Consider the following 12,064-nt stretch of genomic DNA (forward strand, 5'->3'; position numbering starts at 1 on the left):
GCCCAGTAAGCAAAGAGGGATGTCCAGGTAGCCCTTCAAACGGAGCCGGCCTCCTCAAAATTGCCAAGAAAGAAACTGAAGTATGAAATGTGGGCCACAGCAAAATTTAGAATAAAGACACAATGGACTGATAAATTTATCCTTCTACTAATTTATGGAGACATATAGGAAAAGTTTATAAATTAGAATTTTAAATATTCTCAGAATGAAAGCTTTTCAGTGGCTCAATTTCTGAATTGGATTGCTGGAGGTGATTTAAAGGGACTGTGCAGGGATATTTTTGACTGCATCCAATTTTGATCTTAGCACTGACTTCTGAACCTAATACAGTAAAATGTGACTCCACCATATAACCTCATCAAGGGCACATAGATCCTGTGGGTAACAGTATTTTTTTTCTTTCCAGCAAAACACCTACCTTAGTCCTGGACATGAAGTAGGACTTCAGTTACTTTACGGAGTAAAGAAGAGTGGGGAAGAATCATCTTGATAAAATACATAGTATTTGAAATATTACGAAACAAAAAGGACAAGACCCAGTAGAGGAAAGGAGCAAGAAACAAATCCAAGGTAAACAAGTGAGCACACACAGAGGACAATACACCTGGTATCCAGCATAGGTGGTGATTAAGAGTCTTAGCAACGACCACTCACTAGCTGTCATCATGCCACACTCTCTGAACCCAGAATGCTCCACAGTAAAGGCCGACTAATCATTAAAATCACTTCACAGGACCATGGCTACGAAGTGTAACCCTAGAGGAGAAGTACACCTGAGGGTGCATTGGTCAGTCATTGATCCTCACAGTCTTCCTGGGAAGGAAATGGGGAGGGAATGGAGGGGTGGAGGCGTGGCACCCTAGCTGGGCGAGAAAATACGGAAAATGATTGGCCCGAGGCCTCGCGGCTAAATAGAAGTTAGGAGCAAAGTGAACACCAAGGTCGGAGGTTCTGCTATTTTAACCGGAATAAGAAGGGGCCTGGGAAGGCTGAGGAGGAGCGGGGTCTGGAAAGCTTGGGGAACCCCTCAGATGAAGGGTGGGAACATGAGGAGGGGATGCCCCGGCCAGTCCCTAAGCCCCTCGCACTGTGACCCCGTGATCACCGCAAGGACCTCCAACCCCGGTACTGCGACTGCCTGCCCATTCTGTGTGCTGTTCCCCACCAAGACCCTGTGTCCAACTCACAGGCGCCGCAGCCAAGGAGCTCCGCACCAGGCTCCAAGCCGACGGCTCTCCTCCAGCGTCCGGGACGCAGCTGTTGCCATCCGTTGCCACAGCAACCACGGTGCACCGGGCAGCCGAGCAAGCCGCAGCGTGATTGGAGAAAGCAAGCGTCCTTAGCAACTGCCGCGCAGCGCTATTTGGTGGAAATGAACTTGGTTTTCAGGAATTCTTCAGACACCCTCTCTCCCTAAAGGCACCCTCCAGCAGGCACCCGTCCTAGCTCTTGAAAGGTGCTCCATGCATTATCTCATAAAACATCTGTCTCTCTTTGTTACTGTGAGGGTTCTCATTTCCACAGAAATTTTTAACTTGACGCCAATTTTATCTTCAGGTAAAATGTCCATGAACTCCTTTAAGTTTATATGTAAAAGTCTATGTCCACTTACGCAGTAGGATGGTCCATAACTATAGATTCTCAGAGGAGCCAGAACCAGAACCCCAGACAGTCCAAAAGAAGAATTTCTATTTGCATTAACATCATCTTCCTTCCCAGAGACCACCGATTATTAAAAACAGTGTGGTTCCTCCCAGACTTCATTTAGACTGTGGCCTCATTCATATCCTGCCTTGAGATATCTCCAAAAGACTTTAACTAACTCTTGACTTTCTTTCATTCATTCATTCAATAAATATCTATTGATCACTAATTATGAGTCATACAGTTGTCATAGAAGCGCCTTTCTAGCCACTGGAGTAGAGCAACTGTGAAGACAAAGTCCCTAATTTCTTAAAGAGTTTTCCTTGTGGTGTGGGAGACAACAGATGAATAAGCAAGATCGTTTCAGTTTATGATAATAAATAAAATGTTGTGATAGGACAGGAAGTGTCTAAGGTAACATGCCCCATAGACAGGGTGGTCAGAGAGGTTCACACTTGAGGAGATGGCATTTGAGCCAAGATGTGAGAAGACACTGGCTAGAGAAGAGCAAGGAAGACAGCAACACAGGCAAAAGAGACAGAAAGTTAAAAGAAATGAATTTGAATGTTAGAGAAAATGAAAGGCCAATGTAGCTGAAAAGGAGACAGCTTGTAGGACCGTGGCAAGAGACGATCAGATTGCCCTTCCCCTGGCTCTTCAAAGGCCTGGCAACTTCTTCCTCCTCCCTTACCCGCCCATCCCCGGTCACACCCTATTACATCACTGGTCTTTCCTTCACAGCCCTGGTGACTCTGTATTGTCTGTGAGCTCCCTGAGGACCCAAACATTACTCAACACAGGATCCCCAGCACCTAAAATAACTGGCCCGGCGTGGACACTAAATAAGTATTTGTTGACTACGTGAACATCCGTATCACAAAACTAGAAACTACAGTGGATCATGGGGACCAGACAAAGACACCTCTGCCTTTATGAAGCATAAATGCTTGTAGAATAAATGAATTTACAAACTATGTGGGCTAACTAAATGTATGCAGAGTTGAGTGATTTAGACTATGCTATGGAAAGCTGTTGAACAATTCCCTGGATAATTTCTTCATTCTATTATATTTCAGTTCAATTTCACAAATATCTAGTGTTTGGCCTATGGTATATAGTAATTACCAAGAAGAACACCAGTCTTACCCATAGAGCTCACGGTCTACCGCTGTGCTGTCTATTACAGTAGCCACCAGACACTTGTGACCATTGAGCACTCATTTGTGGCTGGTCCAAACTGGAATGTGGAGCAAATATATAATTTCCAGATTTCAAACACTCAGTGCAAGACAAGACTGTAAAATAGCTCCTTAATAATTTTTAATATTGAGTTCATACTGAAAAAATAATATTTTGGATATATTGGGTTAAACAAGATTATTATTAAAAATTATTTTCACTCGTTTCTTGTTTTTAATCTAATTGCTACAAAATGTTAAATTATGTATGTGGCCTGCATTATATTTCTATTAGACAGCACTGGTCTAGTGGGAGCTGAATGCTAGTTGAATAAACAAGTGATACCTTATCACAGATATTAAAACAGACATTTCAGGGGCGCCTGGGTGGCTCAGTCATTAAGCGTCTGCCTTCGGCCCAGGTCATGATCCCAGGGTCCTGGGATCGAGCCCCACATCGGGCTCCCTGCTCTGCAGGAAGCCTGCTTCTCCCTCTCCCACTCCCCCTGCTTGGGTTCCCTTTCTCACTGTGTCTCTCTCTGTCAAATAAAATCTTTAAAAAAAAAAACAAAAAAAAACAGACATTTCAGGGGGCGCCCAGCTGGCTCAGCTGAAACAACATGTGACTCTTGATCATGAGTTTGAACCCCACACTGGGTGTAGAGATCACTTAAAATAAATAAATAAGTAACTTTAAAAAAATAAAATAGACATTTCAACTGAGGAAGGGTAGATAGCAAACTTCAAATAGAGGAACTAGATAAAGAATTTACAAAGAAAATAGACAACTCTTAAGTCTTTCACACATGAGAAATAAAAGGGTCAGGAGTTGGTGATTGGGGAGGATTTCTTCAAAGAGAACTGAGCTGTGAGCCCCATCTCCTAAGCTTCAGTCAAAAAACAAAGGAGGCTTTGCAGGGACCACCAGTGAGTTTAACCTATCAGGGGGCTTACGTCTGACTCCCACCTGGAAGTTCTAAAGGGCAAGAAATGGGTGAACTAGTCAGCAGACAGCCGAGCAAAGCAAAAATTGGTTGGTTGGGGACAACCTGCCCCCCTCCCCCAGGATGTATCAAGGTAAAAAATGCATGAGGGTTTTCTATAGAGCAGGTATGGGCCGCTCAAGAAAGATGTGTAGGGTCATTTTGGATCCTTTCTAAGAGGAAAATCTGGTGGGACTGACTTTAGCAGAGGGAAGCTGAGAATATTGTCAGGTTCCTAGGGGCCAAGGAAAAGCAAAGCACCAGGCAAATGAGAGATGCGTTTGGCCGCATTAAGAGAACAGTAGGGTACAGATGCCTGGTGATGAGGATAAGCTTTCTGAAAGACTCTGGAAAGTAACCCCCAGGTAGAAGTCCTCTTAATCACAGCAGTATCAGACAAATAACAATGTTCTTACTGCCTTCTTCCTTCCTCCCTCTTCATGCTCTAATCCAAGTCAGACCAGAAAACAGTTGCCCAACTTGGGGCACAGGTGTGGAGGTTGGCGACGAGCCCAAGTAGAAGACAACAGGAAAGAAGAAGGTGACCCTGCTTTCATTCCCTGGATGGAGGGTTCTTACTTGCAGCAGCCCAAGCTTAAAAAGGAGGGAAGCCATGACTTTCAAAGTTTTGATTATCACCTTGGACAGAACATTTTAACAACTGTACTGAGACTGGATTTTGACACCTAAGAGGGTCCATAAAAGTCTTGGCATCTGACTGAGTTCAGCCACGGGCAGGGAAACAATCTGTCCCCTGGAGACATTTTAAAGAGAAACTAGAAGACAAAAATCAAGTTGCTTTATGATGCAGCCCACAAGTCATGCTTGTCTGACTTAAGGGATACAGAAGAAATAAGAGACGGGCTATAAATATAAGCAGGAACATGTGTTACTTTTGAAGTGTACGGAGCAGTAGAAGATATATAAAGTTAAGGATTAGAGTGCATGTTATCACAGGGAGAAAAACAGATTATCTAAAGACAGAGCACCTCGGAGCCAGACCTGCGACTAGCATTTAATCTCCACCCCCCAGAGGCCTTTCTGGGGCTGCTGAGAACTGCTGCTCCTTCAGGGTCCATCTGCAGCTACTGCACAGTGATGAAAGCCTGGCTTGTGCTTCGTGCCAGATGGACAGGTGGGCAGGCAACACAGGAAAAAACAAATGCAAAAAACAAAACAAAACAAAACAAAAAAACCATGCATCTAGAAATGGATATCCCACTGAAAACTAATTATGGTATTCATAAGTAGATCACATTTGGGGATCTTTATTAACTTAACGTTTATTTGCCTTCAACAGGAAGGATGAAGACTGTCTCTATTCTAGATCTGCCTCACCCCTATAGAACCTCACACTTGTATTGGATAAGAGATGAGGCCAGGGCCTGTTCTTTCTAAGGTGTGAGCAAGTAATTGGGTCAATGAGCAGTGAAGATTGAGCCTTCCTTTGACTTCAGAGTGGTTAAGTAGGCCTGTTACCCTGGAGCCTCAAGCCACCCAGCCTACCTCAGCAATTCTGGTCCGTGGGACCCATGCAGAGGAGGGCCATGGTCAAGAACTTAGGGGGCAAATACCCAGAAATCATGGATTCACCATTGTAAAGAGCTGTAGAGATCAATGTGTATAAAACTTTCAGAATAATATGTGAGCAATGGGTGCACCTGGGTGGCTCCGTCGTTAAGCATCTGCCTTCGGCTCAGGTCATGATCCCAGGGTCCTGGGATCGAGCCCCACATCGGGCTCCCTGCTCTGCAGGAAGCCTGCTTCTCCCTCTCCCACTCCCCCTGCTTGTGTTCCCTCTCTCGCTATATCTCTCTGTCAAATAAATAAAATCTTTAAAAAAAAATATGTGAGCAATGATTTTTCTTACTATTCTGACATGACTCCAGTTCTGAACTTACTCTCTGTGTGGAGTTTGCTACATAACCTCTCTGTGGTTAAGGGACCACATCTGTACAATAGGATCAGTGAGGATGAAATAAGATAATAACATAAACCAAGGGCTTAAGAAAGGAAAGCTATCATTCTTATTAACATTTTACCATCCTTCAGTCCTGGTTTTCTATCTCTTTGACATCACCTCCAGATAGTTGCTCAGTGCTAAAGACTAAATGTTTGTGTCGTTATTCAAAATTCAAAATTCACTAACCCCCAGTGTGATGGTATTAAGAAGTGGGGCTTTCGGGTGATTCGATCAGGAGGGTGGAGCCCCCATGAATGGAATTAGAGCCCTTATAAAATAGACCCCAGAGAGCTCCCTAGAGCCCGTCCACCATGTAAGGTTACAGCAAAAAGATAGCTTCTGCAAACCAGGAAGAGGGCTCTCAGCAGACACTGAACCTGCTGACACCTTGATCTTAGATTTCCCAGCTTCCAGAACCATAAGGAATAAATGTCTATTGTTTAACCCACCCAGTGTAGAGTATTTTTGTCATAGCAACCCAAACCAACTAAGATACTTAGCCTGTGTTTAAACTCCTGCTCTTCGTCTTCCCTTTACCAAGCTTTGACTGAGAACCCACTAAGCCTGAGCTTATGTAAGGCACTGAGCCTACTCAGCAAGTAAGATGCAGTCCCTGCCTTCAAGGGGCTCAGTCCTCTGTCTGCTTAGGATGCTAACTTTCCACGCTTTCCCAAACCTAAGATCAAGCATCATGACACTCGATTTTTGAACAGCAAAAATTTTTGAAAACTTCTTCCTGAAATCACACAGAATGTGACTCCTATGTCTCTTTTATGTGACAATTTTTTCCAGCTTAAAGACCATCCATCGTGGTTTTCCCAGTCCTCTATTTTTCAGATTAAACTACCGGAGTCTCTCCAACAGTTTCTCACAGGGCATGAGTTCTAGTCAGTCCCTTTGTATCCTGACCATGCTGGGCAAATCCCAGAGTGCTCTCCTTTACTAGAGCTCAAAATGAAACACAGTTCTCTCAAGTGCTCTGAGGAGTATGTAGAATGGGATTACTGTGGGGAAAAAATTTAATTCCTCACATTTTGAGACAGTTTTAAGTAAAAAAAAATAAATAAATAAAAAAACTAATCAGCCTCCTTTTGTGAGTAGCCACTGCCAAAATTTCCTGTTGATGCTTGGGTAGCATAAATCACAGCCTTAAGAAGACTGAAGGTTTGCCAAAATTGAGACCCATCACCCCACCCTTCTGCTATTTCACCTTCATCAAGGCTCTTGGCTGTAAATTAAAGAAACCCAGTCCAATTAGTTTAAGCCAGTTGGAGAATTAATTGAAGAATTCACCTAAATCATAGATCCTGAGGGCAGCTGGGCTTCCTGGGGGACAGGAACCAAGAAGTGGAAAATTAAACAGAACCAAAGCAGGGCTGGTCCCTCTGTCTGCCTATCTTTCCCTGGGCCCAAATGTCCCTACTTCTCAATAGATACCTGTGTCATTTTTCCCCTTCACCTTAGACCTGTCTCTCTCTATCCTCTACCAAATCTTACAAAACAGTCATCCCAGTGCCCCGCATACCCATCCTCTTAGTGCCCGAGCATCCCTAAGTCTCCAAGTGTGGTGGATTAAATGGTGGCTTTGAAAAAGGTATGTTCACATCCCAATACCCATACCCTGTGAATGCTATCTTATTTGGAAAAAAAGGTCTTTGCAGATGTGATTAAGGGTCTTGAGATAGGAGATTATCCCAAATTATCCAGGTGAACCTTAAACCTACCGACCCTGTAAGAGACAGAATGGGAGAAGTCATAGACACATAAAGAGGAGATAGGAATGTGACCGGAGAGGCAGAGATTGGAGTGGTATGGACAAGGAAGCCAAGGACAACCACCAGCCATCAGAACTGGAAGAGGTAAGGAAGGGTTCTCTCCAGAGCCTCCAAAGTGAGTACAGGCCTGCCTGTCCCTTGATTTCAGACTTCTGGTCTCTAGAACTGTGAAAGAATAAATTTCTGTTGTTTGAAGCCACCTAATTAGTGGTAATTTGTTGCTGCAGTCATAGGAAATGAACATGCTAAGTTTTAATTCCAAATTCTTGCAAGAGAAAATCCAACTGGCTTAGGCTGACTCAAGTGCAACATACTCCTCCAGTTGAATCATCTGTTAGAGATGAGTCGCACTGAATGGTATGGTGGCCAGGGCCACTCCTGTATGAAGGACTATGGTCATTCTCAAGAAAGTGAGAGTCTGGGGCACCTGGGTGGCTCAGTCGTTAAGCGTCTGCCTTCGGCTTAGGTCATGATCCCAGGATTCTGGGATCAAGCTGCGCATCGGGCTCCGGGCTCCGCAGGAAGCCTGCTTCTCCCTCTCCCACTCCCCCTGCTTGTGTTCCTGCTCTCGCTCTCTCTGTCAAATAAATAAATAAAATCTTAAAAAAAAAAAAAAAAAAAAGCGAGAGTCCTTAAAGCCATCTACCACATGGGAGTTCTCCAATCTTCCAGGCCCCAAATTTCATTTTCCAGACCTCTTTTCTCCATCCCCACACTGGTCCATTTTTGGACCAGTTTTCCCTGATCCAAATTTTTCACTTCAATTTTTCACTTCTCCACATATTCAAAATTTCCCCCTTCTTTCCAATTCCCTGGCCACTAATCTGCCTCAAGCTGGCTTCATATCTTGCCTTGGTCTAGCGCCACAGTTCTCAAACTGTGTGCTGAGGCACCTCAGGGTACCACAGTGAATTCAGAGGGGTGTCTCTGGATATTTTACATTTTCACAGGAATCACAGCAATATCTGTGGGAAACTGGTAGCTTGAGGTAAGTCCACAGTTTCAACACTAGATTTATACCATTTCCAATGACCACATCACATCAAAGCAGGGTTTCCAGTGACTGCTGGGATGAAAACAAGCACCACTTGAAAATCAGTATGGCACAGAAATGAGGATGGTTGTGGTGTGTGATATGCTTCCAAGGTCTGCGAAGGTGTGCAGTGATCAATAGGCATGACTTTGCTAGGACATGTGTGCTCATTAAGCTATCTGGGACCTGATTACTTAATAAATGGAAGAGTTGGCTATTTCTTTTGGCCCACAGATACTGTGAAGCAATTACTAAGACACCACAAATATTGTCCACCTTTTTATTCTTATTTTCCATGAGCAGGAGATAGCACTGAGTCCCATTTCAAAGATGAGCCATGTAGAACGCATCACTAATGCCCCCAGAGAAGAAGACTAGCGGGACATTCCTGAATAGAATGGGTGAGACCATAGATTGCGTCACTTAGAAAACATAAGCTCGTTTTGCTTCCTCTTGTGAAAATGTCTAATATGTTCAAGTCATGTCAAAAAGCATATATTGGGTACTGACTGGTTAGTTTGGAATAAAAAGCACAAGAGCCGGTAAATCTAGGTTGGAGGCTTAGTTCTACCCTCTATCACCTCTCCCAACCTCAGCGTCTGCAGCTGCTAAAAGGCACGATTCAGACATTCAAAAAATATTATTTATAAGCCTATTCTGTGCTCAGAAGTATTCTATCCTGTAAAGCAGTGTTCTCAACCTTTTTTTTTTCATTATTGCTCCACTAAGGAGACTTTTTAGACACATCCGTTCTAATTATGCCTCCCAAATTTTAATATCATGTATACACTGCATATCAGTCTATATACTATATATAAATTTGTGTTCTATACATTAAAAAATGAAATTTGAGGGTTTTTTTGCCCCTTAAGAACCAGTTTTTGCCCCTTGGGGATGATATCACCCCCAATTGAGAACACACGCCCTAAGGAAACAGAGGAAAACATTTCTGCTTTCACAAGGCCCATGTTGTAGCATGCGAATTTGGATAAAAACAAACAAATAAAATATCAGATGTGAAAAGTGCTATGAAATAGTAAAGTAGGATGCTATGATGGAGAACAGCTGAGGGGCTGAGCCAGAGGCCCCTGTGAAAGGTGACCCCAGGGGCGAGATCTGAATGACCGCAGGGGCAGCTAAGCATCTACAAGGGAGGAGCTGCTAGTGCAACAGCCTTGCTAGGCACCAATCTGGGGAGGGGCATGAGAAGGGTGGAGCGTGGCAAGCTCAATGACGCCACCATTAGAGAGAGGGTCGTTTTGAAGACTGAGTATACAGCAAAGAAAAACACTTGATAAAGAGTACATTGCTAAATGAATGGGAGGGGTTATTATTTCCAAAACACTGCTTTTAGGCACTACAGCCAGAAGATGACTTAGCTCTGAACCCTGTTGTCAAAAAAAAAATAGTTGGTTTTGAAAGACAGCTGAAGAGACTGGATTCTGGAAAAAGGCTTAAATAACCAAAGGTTATCAGATAGCCAGACATCTAGATAGACCTAGAAGAGAAAGAAATGTTCGAAGAAATGGTACCTAACATTTCTGAAGTCCTTACCCTTTGCTTCTCTACAGAGTGCTTTACACATATGGATCCTCAGAAGCCCATTATTCTCTTCATTTCACAGATGAGATGCTAAGGCTCCGAGAGCACAAGTGACTTGCCCAAAATCACCCGGGCAGTATGTGGCAAGACTGAGGTCTGTCTGGCCTGAGTCTAAGGTCTTCACCAAGATGATGTCACCCTGTTTCCTCATCTAATTCTATATACACTCCATCTTCTGTGCCTGTCCCTTTGCTATAAGCGATTTCTATTTATTCAATTTGAGGAGCTGGACTTCTCCTGCTAGGACATCAGACTCAACTCAACAATTAGAAGACTAATTATAATGTTCTTACAGGGCCTAGGAATAAAAACTGTCAGCACCATGTTTAATTACCCACTGTCTTGCTTGTAGGGGGGAAATATATCTTTTCTCATGTCCTGAGGATTAGTCAATATAGACTATGTCTGGGTTGGAAGAGAATTTAAAAGCAGACTTGATTCTGTTTTGGACTTCCTAAAAATGCAAACCGAGAACTGCCAACAGGACTGCACTGCCTGTGATTAACTGTCAAGAGAAGACCCAGAGAGAGATACTTGTCATGAGGAGACACCAGACACTTGGCTGTGTCTGGCAGCTATGAGTCATAATTTAAGTGGTAGTGGATGTGAACACCCAGGATCAGGGATTGATTCATGATATGAAAGTGTCATATGGAACCAAGAGCACGTGGTTGAGAAGACCTATAGTTTCAAAGGGATGGACCGAGAGCTCATCTGTGAAAAATTTTGCCTATCATCAGGTATGTATGGTTTTAAGCAGAGGCTTTCATTCTTGTCAATATGTGGGCAAAATCAAAATTGTCTCCTGTTAGGCAAATACTTGATAAAGCAGTGTATACAATTACAGATGCACTTACGCTTTCTTCCCCTTTTTGATGAAAATCTCACAAAATAGAGTTCCTGTATTTGTACGGCCCACAGGTATAGCAGAATTACAAAGAGTGAATAGGTCTGTGTGTGAGGTAGCACAAAACAATATACATGAAACTAGCAATAATTAAAAACACCAATTTATACCAACCATCCTAGAGAAAAGACTGAACTATTTTCTCTAGAAAATGATACTACAAAATCATTGTTATATGAAGAAGCAATCAAAGATTAGGCAGACAAGTGTATAGAAGAAAATCATCATAAAAATGTGGCAGGCAGCTAATGAATAAAAATCTTATTTTTTTATTTTGTGATGTGTGTGGTACTCATCAGTTTTTTTAATTTATAGTTTGTTATAACTCATCCCCCCAAAAAATTCACTTTTGTATTGAGTTTGTATTTGTACTAAAGGGCTTCCAAAATTGTATAAGCTTCAAACCCCATAAAAATTAGCCCCTGGATGAAGCTTGCAATCAAGGGGAGACGGGGCATATAAACACAAAAATTAATATGCAAGACATCACAAGATAAATAGCACTGTATTAATCTACAAAAAGATTCACTAATACAAGAGTGGTTAAGAAGGGAAAGACTGGTTGGCTAGAGTTGTCAAGAAAGCTTCAGGTGAGGTTAAACTTGAAGTGATTATTGAAGGACCACTAAAATTTTGACTCACTTATTAATGTGCTTTGATGGATTCTTCAGTGTACAGAGTCCTTGCTCTAGGGCAGATCGTGGCAGTCACAGCGGGAGTGGGGGCAGGGCACTGAAACTTTAACATATCCAACAGCTATTCATGAGTTCTTCTTCCATGCCAGGCACTGGGGATGCCAATGGGAACCAACAGAGCCCTAGAGAGCAGAGGGAAAGGAGGGATGAAGCTTCCAGATATGGGGCTGCATACCACATCCCTGTAAACAGCTCATCAGGGCTTAGCCATAGTGAAGACGGCAATTTCTGAGATAAAATGTAATCTTAGGTGCTTTGGAATGAAAGACTGGAGAGTGACAAAG

At 43.0% G+C, this 12,064-nt stretch overlaps 1 protein-coding gene across 1 annotated transcript in view; it reads right to left on the reverse strand.

Annotated features, from left to right (window-relative positions):
- HYDIN (HYDIN axonemal central pair apparatus protein) overlaps positions 1–12,064 on the reverse strand; it is a 374,533-nt gene that overhangs the window by 341,314 nt on the left and 21,155 nt on the right. The window contains exon 4 of the mRNA XM_073880040.1: positions 11,728–11,902. The gene's annotated coding sequence lies outside the window, so the exon portion shown is untranslated. The remainder of the gene's footprint in view (positions 1–11,727; positions 11,903–12,064) is intronic.

Source organism: Callorhinus ursinus, unplaced genomic scaffold (genome assembly GCF_003265705.2).
Source record: "Callorhinus ursinus isolate GAN/ISIS: 27379988/994484 unplaced genomic scaffold, GSC_fseal_2.0 scaffold37, whole genome shotgun sequence".
Classification (NCBI taxonomy): Eukaryota; Metazoa; Chordata; class Mammalia; order Carnivora; family Otariidae; genus Callorhinus; species Callorhinus ursinus.